The 14410-nt window shown below is 43.1% G+C and overlaps 1 protein-coding gene across 1 annotated transcript in view; it reads left to right on the top strand.

Moving 5' to 3' along the window:
- The first annotated feature begins 633 nt into the window (after nt 1-633).
- Nucleotides 634-14410, top strand: part of LOC138269465 (cadherin-9-like) — a 783906-nt gene continuing 770129 nt past the window's right edge. Inside the window, exon 1 of the mRNA XM_069218797.1 lies at nt 634-1144. The gene's annotated coding sequence lies outside the window, so the exon portion shown is untranslated. The remainder of the gene's footprint in view (nt 1145-14410) is intronic.

A 14410-nucleotide genomic window follows, 5' to 3' on the forward strand; every position in this document is an offset into this window, starting at 1 on the left:
TCTCTTCGCGTTCGGAAAAGTAAGACTAAATCACTGTCTAAAGTACTGGGATATGGCTGAGGAAGAACTCACTTGTGTAATGGCTACAAATCACCTGCTTTTCGAGAACCTCGCTTTCTTGCACCTTTTTGCATTTGAGAATAAACAATTTATTAAGTGTGTGCACGCATACAAGCATGCGGTTGTGCGCGTGTGTGTCTATGTGCGTGTTCGCAGGGGCGTAGCTGTCGTTGGTGCAGCAAGTGCAGTGGCACCGGAGTCCAGAGTCCCGAGGGGCCGACTAAACTCTTACAGAGCTGTATTTCATCACTTCCAACAGCAGTCAAAGGGTCCATTTCCTTGTTTGCCCCAGTGCCCACGGCATCCTTGTTGGGCTACGACGTGCGCTTGTGTATGTTTCATGAACATTGTCAGTGAACAGATGTTTTCCGGGTTTGAAGAGATAGGGAGCCCGTTCGCCAAAAAAAAAGTCGGTATCTGGAAAGAAGACTTCAAACAGGAAATCATTCTACCGATTCACCTTACATATTTCCTATGATTGAAATGCCCCAAGCTAAAAAATGAATTGTGAGTGACGTGCAGCTGGAGTTGCAGCGCTCTCGGTAGTAAACACGTTAGACCCCCATTCCTGATGATATGCAAGTTGTCTATCGCTCCAGTGTGCAGTTCTAGCCGTGGTCACTGAAAGTGGTTTGAATGGTCTGATTATCTAACACTTCAAACGCCCAGATTCGCTCAATTTCAGAGAATCCCTTAGCAGCGCCCTCCCCTCGGTACCCTCCCCCTGCATTCACTTGCAAATCGCAGTGTGTGTCTGTGTCTGGTAGAGCTTTCACTCTCCCTCCAGCTCTCCGCTCCTCAGCAGCGACGCTCCATCAGCAGCCGCATCTCTCAGGCTGAGGGACGTGTTCCTATTAATCGGGAGCGCTGAATGGAAACCAATCACACACCGAGGGCCCCCTTGGCTTTGCCTGCCTGCCCGCCGGTGTTAAAAGTGATGTTGGACCTGAACGCTTCAGTCAGAGGCAAGTAGACCCGGCAGTCTGGGAGTCGTACAGAGGGAAGAGGGCAGGGAGTAGCAGGCACTGGCCAGCCGGTCACTGCACCCAGACCACTGCACTTTCTGCGTGGCATTTAGCTGACGGTAAGTGGTTTGTTTCCCGGCACGTTATATCAAACAGAAATCTTAAAACTGAAGCTTTCTTGATGATGGCCGTGGCTCGCGGATACTTTTTTTCCCGTTAGAAAGGAAGACGAGGGGATGGCGAGGCTCGTCAGCGCTGTCTTGATCATTTTGTGTACATGTGTTTGATTGTGTGATCGAAAATGAAAAACGTGTAACTATTTTTCGCATGTTCAGGCCGTGTTTGGGTTTGTCACTTAGGTAGAACTCGCAGCCTTGAGCTGACATCTCATGAACTATGTGTGGCCACAGACCCGGGCAGCCCCGAGCTTCGAGTGATTGAGGGACTGTTCCTTACTGCAGTTGTTTTTTATTTGTGTATTTACTTCCACACGTATTCTTGTAATCTCTCCTCATCACCCACCCACTTGTATGTCAGGTGCATGGAAGTGCAACCGGTTAGATGGACGGTACAAGCTCTACTTACTGGCTGACACCAGAACTCATTTTTTATTGGTTCGTTAACCAATAACCAATGTGTGTGGGTGTATGTGAGAAGAAATTACTGCAGGTGCAGCCCGTGCCATTAAAAGATTGAAAAATAAAATAGAATGGCTGGGACTGTCATATGAGTGCAAACATATCTATGTATTTCAGTGGGCATTGTGCTGCTCTTCGGGGGAGGTGCAGTCTTATAGGTATTTACCTAGTTGGTTGGTTGTTTTTCCTGTCCTTGCTGGCAACAACCAGCAGGAATTGCTCTATTGTCAATGCCCTTTTGTTTCAAAGTTTGTACAGCCTTAAAATCCTAGTTAGGGACGTCCAGGCACTACACCCTCTAAGACAACCTAAATGAGTTGAGTTTTTACCACCTTCCAGCAAGTGTTCTGTTGGACGACTGAGGGACGGGCTCATCAATTTCAACGCCCCATGGATCTACAACCAGTCATTTACTGCCTAGACCTGTCACGAATCACTATTATCGCTAAATGGGAAGTGGTGTGATTAGCTCTTCGACCAATGCATTTATGCATCTCAAGCCATATGCAGAGTTTGCAGCTTCCAGTCTCATAGCTGGCCACAAATTCAGCTGCGGCGCTACATTTAGAGACCTGAGTCGAAGCGAGCAGATCTGACTGCGTAAAGTACAGTGGAGGCTGGCTTACGGGAAGAGCATGCAGATCAATCCCCTCTGCCTCTTTTTATGTTCTTCAAAGCCAGTCAGATGAAAACGAAATGCTGCAGAAAAAGAAACCTACTTGAAATTGACATACCGCCTTCAAAGTCAACTGTAAAATGCAATTACTTGGTAAACAGCTTTTTTTTTCTTTACAATCGAAACTTGAATTGATGTAATTTCATATTTCTTGACCCATAAAAGTTTCAAACGGAGAGTAATGAATGCCATTTGCAAGGAAATCAATACTTATGGAAATTGCAACGTACTCTGCATAGCAATTTGTCCTCATGAAGACCACTTGGAATAATATGTTGCTGTAAGAGATGGGATATGGGTTTGGACAATACCCTTTTTTCTTTGTGTGTACTCTGAGCTTCGTTGCTGCTACCCCCACCCTTTCGAACATCAGCTTTGAGAGAGATTAGCAGTCTTTCTTCAACGAGAACATCAAAATGCACCAGAATTTTGCAGAAATTCATTGGTATTCTGACCATTTTTTGCTTTTCTTTGATTTCAGTGACTGACAAACCAAACAGACTTTTCCGCATAGATTTAACCTTCTCTTAGTTTCTGCATTGATGGATTTGTTCTTCACTGGAGGTTCCAATGAACAGGAATTCTCCAGTGAACACCACAGAGCTGTTCCTTAAATGTCACGGCTAAACGTGTAAGGCAGGTGACAGATTTGTACACGTAAGGTAGAAATCTAGAGGTGCAGGAACTCACTCTTTAAAGTACCTGTATGCTCCAGAGAAGTGCCAGTACTCTTCTATTAAATGTAATGTAGCAGTGCAGAGAAGTGCAGGTACTCTGCCTTTCAAATTAAAGAAGTGCCAGTACTCAGTACCTGCGAGTACCTGCTTATTTAAAGCACTGGTAAGGTGGAAATTGGCTTTTGTGGCACAATGCATAATCTAAAGTAACGCAAGAAGAACTGTGCCTAGGGCTCTATATCACTCCAAGTTACGGACGAGTAAAGAGGTCTTGGGAACCAAATTAATGTCATATTTCCTGAAGCTATGTTTGTTAGGAAACACTGGACGCAAGAAAAGGACCTTTGGTGACAGATGCTGTTCATAAATAACCCTTGTGTGAAAACCGATGCTGAAAGTCAGAGAACAGTAGACAAATACTTATGATCCCATTTTGCATACATGTATTTATTAGGAAAGATCAGAAAAGTGATGTAGGTGAAACAGGAGAAAGCACCGGAGAGTGAAGTTAAGTGGAGAAAAGAGCTAGAGGGAAAGAAACAGAGAAGTAGAGGAACGACGGAGAAAAAGAGAATGGGAGACAGGAGAGCATGCAAAAGATAGTGGGAAAGAGAAAAGAATAAAGAGAGGTAGAGAGAGAAAGGGAGATAAGAGGAGCGAGTCAGTAGGAGAAAGGAAAATAAAGACAACATTTGAGAGAACTGGAGCAAAAGATATTAATAGCGAGATCATGTGTGTGTGAGAGAGAGCGAATATATGTGTGTGTGGGGGAGAGAGGAAGTACTAGAGAGATTGATGTAGGGGCCGTGAAGGGAATGGATAGAGTGGAAATGAGACAGAGCACACAGAAAGTAAGTGAAATAGAGAATGAAAGATAGAATGAGAGCGAGAGAGAAATAGCGAGAGAGAAATGAAAACGCGAAAGGAAAAAAGTGTAGAATGTGTGTGTGGGTGTATGTGAGAAGAAGATAATGAGCAGGAATAAAAAAGAAACAAGAAACACAATGAAAAAGAGTTAGAGTAGAGGCACTAAGTGATAGACATGGTGAGAAAATACAAGAAAGAGAAAATGAGAAAGAAAACAAAAGACAAAAGTAAGAAGGTAAAAGGACAAGAGATATCACGTTTGGGAGATAAAGCAAGTCAAAGGGGATAGAAACAAAGAAAAAGAATAAGAGTTAACACGAAAGAAACTGGAGTAGGAATAGGAGTTCAAGAACCGAGGCATTGAAGTAAAATAACAGAGTACAAGATAAAGGGATACAGAGACAGACATAAGGGAGAGACCGCAGCAAGAGGAGGAAAATGATCACGAGAAATAGCAGAAAGAACGAGATTAAGGTGGAAGAGAGAAGGCATTAATTAGGTTTTACTTCATACAGATTCTGCACGCCTTTTGAATCTCATTTGCTGCCTGGCATTCTGGAGGGGTGATTGTAAATCATTTCTGAGACCCAGTAATTTATCTTAAGCTAGACAGATGTACAATGCAAACCCCTTCCGTATGGTGCGACCTTGTAATTCATATTGACCCTTGCAATGTTGTCCAGAGAATGTGCAAACTTGACGTGACTTGCATAGTGCAGGAGAGCACATCTAGCACCTTCATGGCAAAGAGGCGCTTGCTGCTGCTTATCTGTTGCCCAGCCACTCTCCGCCGTAAACTGTGACAGAGTGAAACAACAGACGAGTACATACCAGGTGAAGGACAGCGGACAGCAGGGGTGCTGTGAAGAGCCTTCGATGCATGAGCTGCTGAGCCATTACCCCTGCTTTAGTTCAACACCTTCACTGTAGAGCAGCATTCATGGGAATACACACCTCAGTTTGTGAACCCATACCGTTTCCCACAATCATTAAAGGTCTCTCTCCTCTAATTGAAAAGGAGTACTGATTTCAAGGGCAACATTTTGTCACTAAGTATTCTGAAAACTGCTCTTTCAAAATCTCTGCCTCCACCAAAATGAAGAATTAGATCCATACGTTCATAACATTTTAAATTTCAGTTTCGTGACTTTTAGTGTGAATAGATGTATTTTGCAGCGATGTCTTCAGATCTACAGCAGGAGTGGTGCATGGAAGTGATTGCTGAGATCAGCAGAGAAAATAATTGGCAATAGTTTCAGAAGAAGGAGGAGAAATAAAAGAGAATAGGAGGTGTTTTATTCATGTTGCCCATAGCCTGCCCACTCCCTGCTCCCACTGAGCACCAATTGAAAAATAATCTTTGATATTGACTTCTTGTATTTTATGATAATCCCCTCACACAAGGAAGTCTCAGAAAATTGAAGTGACTTCTGAGAGGATCACTTACAGTGGAACAGCTCACAGCATAGCTGTGGAGAATCCCGCTGGGTGCGGATGTCTTGTCTGGGAGCTTCTGAAGCGAATGGTTGGTGTATCAGCATGTGTGGGTGACACTGCCTCAGCAGGCGCCCCCTTATCCACATGAGCCCAAGTTCGCCTTGAATGTTGCGCTCCCGCGTTATGCCATCCCAGCAGGAAGTCACTATATCCCTGGTGATTTTATGTCTTTTTGTAGGCTTTGAAGAATTTTCTAGGTCTTCGTTTGGATCGGGCTCTCTAAAGACCACTAGCAAGCTGCAAAGTCTCCTTCCTATGTTGGATCGTTGTACTGAGTCGCAGAGTGGACGGTCACTGTTTAAAGCCATAGCCCATTATGGTCAAGTTTCAAAGCAAGTAATTCATTTTTGACACTGGAACAATTTCAATGTAAAATCGTGGAAGCATTCTGCACCTGGAGTTATGGCTGCTCCAATAGTCTTTTATCTGCTCTCAACGCTATTTTCCCTTTCAACTTTACAAAAATATCTGTTTGTATGAAGTGCTTTTTAAATTGTGTTGGCAGCCTAAACAACAGATGTGTATATATTTAAAATATCCTATATTTACTTTGGTATTAGATGCAAAAAATATGTTGGATTAATATTGTTTGATAACAGATCTTACCACAAACCTCCAAGTTAGAAACTAATAACAAATATAAAGGTTTTATTAATTCGCGAGGAAGTATTGTACTTAAAATGTAGTTTATGTGACCACCTCTTTCCCCCAGATACCTCCACTGTTCATTTAGCATACTGCTAATGTATTTTGCCTTTGGGTAAGCAAGTCATTATCAAACCCCATCGTATTGTATTATTGTTGTTCATAAAAACAGATTACTTTAAATTGGGGGCATGGCTGCCTACAGCAAGCAATGGAAAGGGTTTGGTTTCAATCGCTTTAATGTACATAGGAGAAAAAAACACTATTTGACTCTGGAAATCGATCTCATGAAAAAGGTGTAAAATCATGTCGCGTTTCAGCAGGAGTTTTTATCTACGATTGCGCCAAGTTCTGTTGGTATCCAGGCACAGTGCCCTTGATTGAGAATTAAAGCCTTAAGGCACCTCTGGTTTTGAAATGCTCCTCCTCGTAGGTTTTGGCAGAGGAAAATGTAAGGTGACCTGGATTTTCCTAATACTGAGCTGGTTTAGTTTTGATATTTGAGGGACTCTGACCGCCTCAAACTGCTGATAGCTTGTACCATGCTCCCCCCCCCCCCCCCCCTTCGCCCAATTTGACATTTCAGAACTTGGGTAGTGAATAAATTGCAGTTTAACTTATTAATAATTAATGTCGTCTCTAAATACTGTACATTAAATGCAATATAAGAAAAAACTGAACAGAAATGTTAATCCGTAGGTTAAATAGAGTAATTGAAGGAATAATTGCGGATGCCTGATTTAATTTTCGAGATAAATAATGTCTAAACAGCAAGAGGCCTCAGTGTATTCATTCCACTCGCTGAAGCCAGCGAGCGAAATTACTCTGCATTCAGAAGCCTCCCTGCTGCACCTGTGCTCCATGCTGGTAATTTGTCAAATGAATTGAGGCGATGCTTGGATAAGGATCGCATAATGCGGTCCATTAGGTATGTCATGGCCAGGCCATTGGTCAGATTAAGCAACAGGAAGGGGTCCTTGAGATGTATACATTGGATGCCCAGGCTCTACGGGGGACAAGAGCCTGCGGTCATTTGGTCATCATCTATAAGAGATCGCGCGGCATGGTCTGACCGTACTGCTGAAATCAATAAATTGCACGGTTCTAATTCTGGTAAAATACAGACTTGTATGACTGCTTCAACATGTTTCATTCTAAACAACGAGGAAACTGAGTGTCCATAGTGGTCAATAATAATGAAGAAATTGAACTACTCTATCGGGGTACAATATATTGAAGTTTTGAAAGTTTTTTATTTTTATTTTTTAAATCAAACAGTAGTTTCAAATGTCCTTCCAACTTCGCAAATCAGTGTATTTGATTCTATTTGAAGTGATTGATTTCTACAAGTACGTCTGCGAGTGAGTAGAATGTTGCTACACATGTTCTGTTGAGTTTCTGGTTACACAAACCACATGGGGAAAGGGCAATGAGAAGGGAAGGTAAGATGAGTGGAACACGTGGCTGTACAAATAGCACAAACATCCTGAATAAGAGCTCACATCATTAGCCATAGCATATACTTGAAACTTTCTTTGCTAGGACTGGACGGGGGAACCAAAAGCAGTCCTTACAAAAATGCTGAAACCATCCCTGCTGTCTTCGTCTCCTTGTGAAATTTCTCTCTTCTCATCGTCATTCTCCCACCTTCTCCCGTCTCTCTCTTTACCCCCTCTGATTGCTTTCTCTCTATCTTTAGTTCTCCCTCTCTCTATTTCTCTCTCTCTTCAAGCCTCCCATTGATGCCTCATGCAACAGTGGAGCCCTTGAAAATGTGACTGAGGCACAAGGAGAAGCCATGGGCTTTCAAAGCTGGACTGCAGGGGCTCCAGCCCACTTGGAAAATGCGCGGTGGAATAAAAGGCCTGGTCCACCTTATTTGCACTGAGGTGGTTGTTAGTTAGATCTTGGCAAATCGGATGGAGGTTGATGTTCAGATAGTGGCCGTTCCTATGTAGGGTGTCTAAACATCATCATATGTTTACACCATTCACAGACTTACAAGAGTGACATGAATATTTAATCAGTTTAATAGTCAATAAAATAGTAGCATCATTACAAAGCAGGTAAACGCTGCAGAGGATATGATTGTTTCAGTCCAATACAAATTGTTAACAGTTAATGTCTTCAAGGTCCTTATTATCAGTGATGCTTCGGAGCCTCTCTTTAGAGCCCTTTTGAATTGTACATATTCTATACATGATACCCAGATGACAGTGCAAGTTATATCACAAAGTGAAAATGTGATATGCCCATTGACTGAATGTAAGTGAGTGCCTCTGTTATATTCTGTGTTCTTCTTTAGTATTGTTGAAGCTCTACATGCCATCTAAGGCTGTCTCCCTTCAGAGATTAGCACAACCTCCCTGTACTCCAGACAAATGAGTTTTTCTGAGAAGGGGACAAATTACATTGCATACTAAGGGCCTACTTTAGTGCTTGGTGGATGGGTTATTCCATCACAAATGTGACAGCTATTCAATCTGAGTCATTACAAGTGCTCTGTGTACTATGGCACTTACACCCATTTCCTAACTCAAAGTCAGATCCTTAGACACTGATAGAGCTTGAGTTCCCCTGTACCCATGCTGCCATGAAGTGCTAATTAGAGATATGTCTGATGATGTTTGATTGGAGTTGATCCCAAACTGAAGATGACATCCAAGCTACCGATCCAAAGAAAAATTCCAGACCCAATGCCAATGAGTGAGCCAATGAGTGAGCCTGTGTGAAGGCCCTTTCAGGTGGCCCATCATTACTATGATCTCTGAACTCTACTTTGTAAGGCCAATGTTTGACCTGGTGAGAGGGCCCCCTGAGATGGCCATTTGCAATTGTGTGCCCCACGTGCAGAAGGCACAGGAATAGTGTAAGAACACAAGAGATTTACCCCTCATAAGTGGTCCCTAAACATTGTACCCCCACTGGAATGAGGCCCAGTGTGACCCTTGCAGTGGCACCATTGTGGTCCCTGTCCTACTCATGAGCCCTCTGCAACAACCAAATGCTAACCTGTATCTGAGAGCTGATGTCAACAGAGTGATGACTACAAGCTGTACAGGAAATGCAGTCTCCCTTGAATGACTGTGATATCCTGGATGAATTGTGCTTGTAGTTGCGAGCTTGCATCTACCCTCAGCAACTTTGACCCTCCAGCATTGCCTGGCCAGCATGAGTACAATTATGCACATTGCTGCTGACCTATTGACATCACCAGGCCTGCTCTCCACTCTTAAAGCTACAGGGCATATTTACTCAATGTAATAAACAAACATTTTCCTGTTTCTGTTAAAAAAAAACTGTTGGGCAACCTACTTAATGGAGGTATTAAGTGAATCCCTGAACTGGACGTTCTACATACAAACATGGAAGCACATTTAGTAAACTTTCACACAATGCAGAGCCGCAATCTAAGTTGCTGCTCTGCATTGCGTGAAAGGGAGAGAGCAGAAATGCTCCCTATTTACAAAGATATGGAGCATTTCTGCTCTCTTCTTTTGCTGACACACTGTACAGCCTAGCACCACCGCAGTCCCCCTTGCACCATAATGCAAGGGGTCCTGCATTATGGGCAGGAAGTGGCACTTTCCTGCACAAAAACAATCCGTAATGGCGTTTTTCTTTTTCTACATGTGCTGCAGAATACATTGCATCTGGTAAGAGGAAATAATGAGGAGAGATAAAGGTGTTTCTCCCCCTTACACCTCACTTGAAGGTATAGCATATTTACGCATTCCCAGGTTTACAAGTCTTTGTAAAACTGGGATTGAGCCAAAATCCATGGGGGGATGCATGAGAACACCCATGCCCCACCCATAGAACGAACGTCTTCCAAGTTGAAATGTAATGTAGCTCAGCTCAATCAGCTGCCTCGTGTTATATTTCTTTACAAAGCCACGCAAGGCCAGACAAATCAGGCTTTGTGTGGCTTTGTAAAAATTACTGAAGCCTTTGCAATGTCACAAGGGCAACATAAAGGCTTCATAAGTATGGGCTCAAATCTCTGAGAATAAGTCTTAACTGTTTGACACTAACTCATATGGAGGCTTTTGACATTTCGGTAAGCTTGGAGTGGTCTCTAGCTTCACGACTTCCAAGGCGTGGACCAACATCTGTAATAGGATTGCTTAGCTGGCCTTGACCTGTGCAGGCCTCATTGGACTAGCCTTGAAGGAGACAAGAAAGAGATTAAAATGCTACAAAAACAAAAGCTCTGTAAGCCTAAACTGGCATGAATTCTATTTTCATAACTAGATATCAGCGGAGTAGCAGGTGGTGACAGCAATTTGGTAATATTCTAAAGCAGGGCAGTAAGGCCCATATTTATACTTTTTGACGCAAAACTGCGCTAAGGCAGTTTTGCGTCAAAAAAATTAGCACCGGCTAACGCCATTCTGAAGCACCATGCAGGCGCCGTATTTATTGAATGACGTTAGCCGGCGTTAGCCGCCGGCGCCGTCTTGTGTGCGTTAAAAAAAACGACGTACACCAGGCAGCGCCGGCGTAGGGGGATATGGGGCTTGGGCGTCAACAAATGGGGCAAGTCAGGTTGAGGCAATTTTTTCACCTCAACCCGATTTGCGCCATTTTTTTTCACTCCCAACCCCCATAGAAATGACTCCTGTCTTAGCAAAGACAGGAGTCATGCCCCCTTGCCCAATGGCCATGCCCAGGGGACTTCTGTCCCCTGGGCATGGTCATTGGGCATAGTGGCATGTAGGGGGGCACAAATCAGGCCCCCCTATGCCACAAAAAAAATAAAAAAATAAACTTACCTGAACTTACCTTAATGTGCCTGGGATGGGTCCCTCCAGCCTTGGGTGTCCTCCTGGAGTGGGCAAGGGTGACAGGGGGGGTCCCTGGGTTCATGGGAGGGCACCTCTGGGCTCCTTCAGAGCCCAGAGGTCCCTTAAAGCCTGCCTTTTGCAGGCGCTAAAAAACGGCGCAAAAGCGGCCGTACGTCATTTTTTTTGACCCGCCCACTCCCGGGCGTGAATTTTGCCCTGGAGTATAAATCCAACGCACATGCCTCGGAGTTGATTTTTTAGACGGGAACGCCTACCTTGCATATAATTAACGCAAAGTAGGTGTCCACGCTAAAAAATGACGCTAACTCCATGGACTTTGGCGCTAGACGCGTCTAACGCCAAAGTATAAATATGGAGTTAGTTTTGCGTCGAAATTGCGTTAAAAAAAACGACGCAATTCCGACGCAAACGGAGTATGAATATGCCCCTAAGTCTTTTTCCATTTATACATCCAGAATCTGTAATAACAGCTCCTTATTCCATAATGACTGCCCCAATGCTGCTGCAATTTGGGAAAACATTGAAGATACACCTGCTTAGGGAACACTTCATCACAATGCAGCATCAATCCAAAAACCAGCTACTTCTTCTAACACTTGTTCACTATGTGCTTCCCTTTGACTATGTAGAGAATGAGGGTGCTTTTTCGCTAGATTTGTACCATACACATGTACATACATAGTTATACGCACACACAAATAATAATATCCAACCCTCATATTGTTTATGAGAGTAGCAGATAGATAGATAGATAGATAGATAGATAGATAGATAGATAGATAGATCTCCTGTGAAAACCATCATATTTCCATTCATTAACTTCATAAAGCGTACTTTTATTAAATGGTTGTTATATCCTTAAACATCAATTGGGATGAGTTCAAAAGCAATCCAAGGGTAATTCCTTGATCTCTCTGTAGATTGGTGAGCCCCATTTCAATAATTATGTGTAAATTGTAAACATGATCAAAGGTGGGAGCATCTGTGAAACAAATTAAACTAAATTAATTAATATTTCTTTACTCAAGTTTAATTGAAGATAACGTGCTGGAAGTTGAGGATGTACTGGGGATCGTCATAAATCAGGTTTCATGGTAAGAGTGCTTTTTGCAAACAGAGGAAAGAAAAGTTTACCATAGTATGGGTTTTTCCATCGTTTATTCATAGTCACTCTGGCTCTAGTTGTTTACAGTGACCAACCTTCTAGACAGCCAGTCAGTCTGATTTAGCTTTGTAGATCATCATCACGTCCCAGAAAATGAAATAAATGAACGAATAAAGATGGTCAATGATGCTTTTGCAATGGTACTACAACAAAGTGGTTCTTAACTTTAATAGTACTACAACTTAGTAAGATAATACCAGTTGTAAGATTAATTTCCAATTAAACTGCTAGTACAATATGTTTTAAATTGTTGGTCTATGTCTTGTGCTTGAACAAGTATTTGTATTTGGATCCCATATTATTTTTGTTTGTAATATTACACACAAGAAAGGTAAACAGTATCTGAGAACTGAGAAAACTGTGATGATGAGACAGAGAAGTAAAGGAATCTTCAAGTTGGGCATGTAATTATGATTATAATTATAAAATAACACAAATGCAAAAACGTTTGCAAATTCTATATATATTCGAGTCACAATAGTCATGCTATTTCTCTTGGTTTGTTGGTTGCACCGGAGGCTGAGGAGAGAGAGCCCGTGTGTTACTTTCCATTATATTTGAATTGTATCCATAACACACTGGCTAGATTTATAATTTTTGTTTTATTTAGTCATCAAATATATAAAACAATACACACATGCGCGCACACAAACATAAATGTGTAAATTGCATGTTGACATTGCATCATATTTTCTCTTCTGGCTGCAAATGGGAAGGACCTTAACAGATCCAATGCAACTTAAGTGTACGTGTGTCTGTGTATCTCTACACACAGGCAAGGTTATTGAAGATTCATGACACATTTTATAATCGTCCCTCTTTCCTGCCCAGTTTCAGTTCCTAGTATAGCTTTGTAAAGGAGGGAGCAGTGGGCCAATCAAGAGCGAATAGAGAAGGTACTGCATTCAAAGCTTTCTAAACCTAATACAGTGTCATGAATATCTGTTGTGCTTTTATAGACATCATTATAGAATTAAAGTCATCTTTCCCTCGATCCACCAAAGACAGACCAGTCTTAAGAGGCCTGTTTCTGCCTAGGAAGAAGTTGTGCGATGGATCACAAAATTCAGCTACATTAGGTATTTTTACTCTCCTAAAGATCCAGGAAGTCTAACAATTCTGAACATGATCTTTTCACTTATTTTAGCCCGGATTTGAAAAAATACTTTTGAAGCACTACAATTTTTACAGTACAATGTTCATGTAAATGTGACCCTATAACTGACACACTGACACATTGGAGCGGGTAGAGAGCGAGTGCTCTAACAACTGTGTTTCTAAGTTTAGGACAAGGCTGGACGAAGACGTGAACGCAAATTCTCACAAATATTCACATGGTCTGCCTTTGTTATATGTTAATAAGGTACTGGCAGATATTTTTGAACACTTTAAAATGGTTTTGATATTTTTCAAATGTTAGTACAATAAACAATGAATACATTTTTTAATAGTGTCAACCTTACAGTTGTTGAGACCTCTTAAAGTTGGCAGTGCCCCTATCAGAAGGCGTTTTGTCAAATTCAACAAACTTATTGGCCAGGCCAGCATTAAACAAATTTGAGATTTTATGTGGAAAGGAAACCTATTCGTTGTTCAGTAACAAAAGAAAACATATAGGCCCTCATTCCAACCCTGGCGGTCTCTGACCGCCAGGGCGGAGGGCAGCGGAAGCACCGCCAACAGGCTGGCGGTGCTTCCTGGGCTATTCCGACCGCGACGGTAAAGCCGCGGTCAGAAAAGGGGAACCGGCGGTTTCCCGCCAGTTTTCCCCTGGCCCAGGGAATCTTCCATGGCGGCGCTGCTTGCAGCGCCGCCATGGGGATTTCGACCCCCTTCCCGCCAGCCTGTTTCTGGCGGTTTTCACCGCCAGAACCAGGATGGCGGGAACGGGTGTCGTGGGGCCCCTGGGGGCCCCTGCACTGCCCATGCCACTGGCATGGGCCCCCTAACAGGGCCCCACAAAGATTTTCACTGTCTGCTTAGCAGACAGTGAAAATCGCAACCGGTGCCACTGCACCCGCCGCACCCCTGCAACTCCGCCTGCTCCATTCGGAGCCGGCTTCATTGTTGCAGGGGCTTTCCCGCTGGGCCGGCGGGCGCTCTTTTGGAGGGCGCCCGCCGGCCCAGCGGGAAAGTTGGAATGGCCGCCGCAGTCTTTTGACCGCGGGCGGTCATTCGGCGGTGACCGCATGGCGGGCGGCAACCGCCGCCCGCCGCGGTCAGAATGACCGCCATAGTCTGGAAACATGACTGTTAAAGAGTAGCACTGAACAGTGATCAAAAAGTCTATTTACGTATGTCGAACATAACACCTCCTTTATTTTAACTTCATTTGTTTTCTTATCTGTTATTAATGACATCACACTATATGGAATGCTGCCATTACATCAGCCATTCAAAATACTTGAAGTA

This window comes from Pleurodeles waltl, chromosome 2_1 (assembly GCF_031143425.1).
Source record: "Pleurodeles waltl isolate 20211129_DDA chromosome 2_1, aPleWal1.hap1.20221129, whole genome shotgun sequence".
Taxonomy (NCBI): Eukaryota; Metazoa; Chordata; class Amphibia; order Caudata; family Salamandridae; genus Pleurodeles; species Pleurodeles waltl.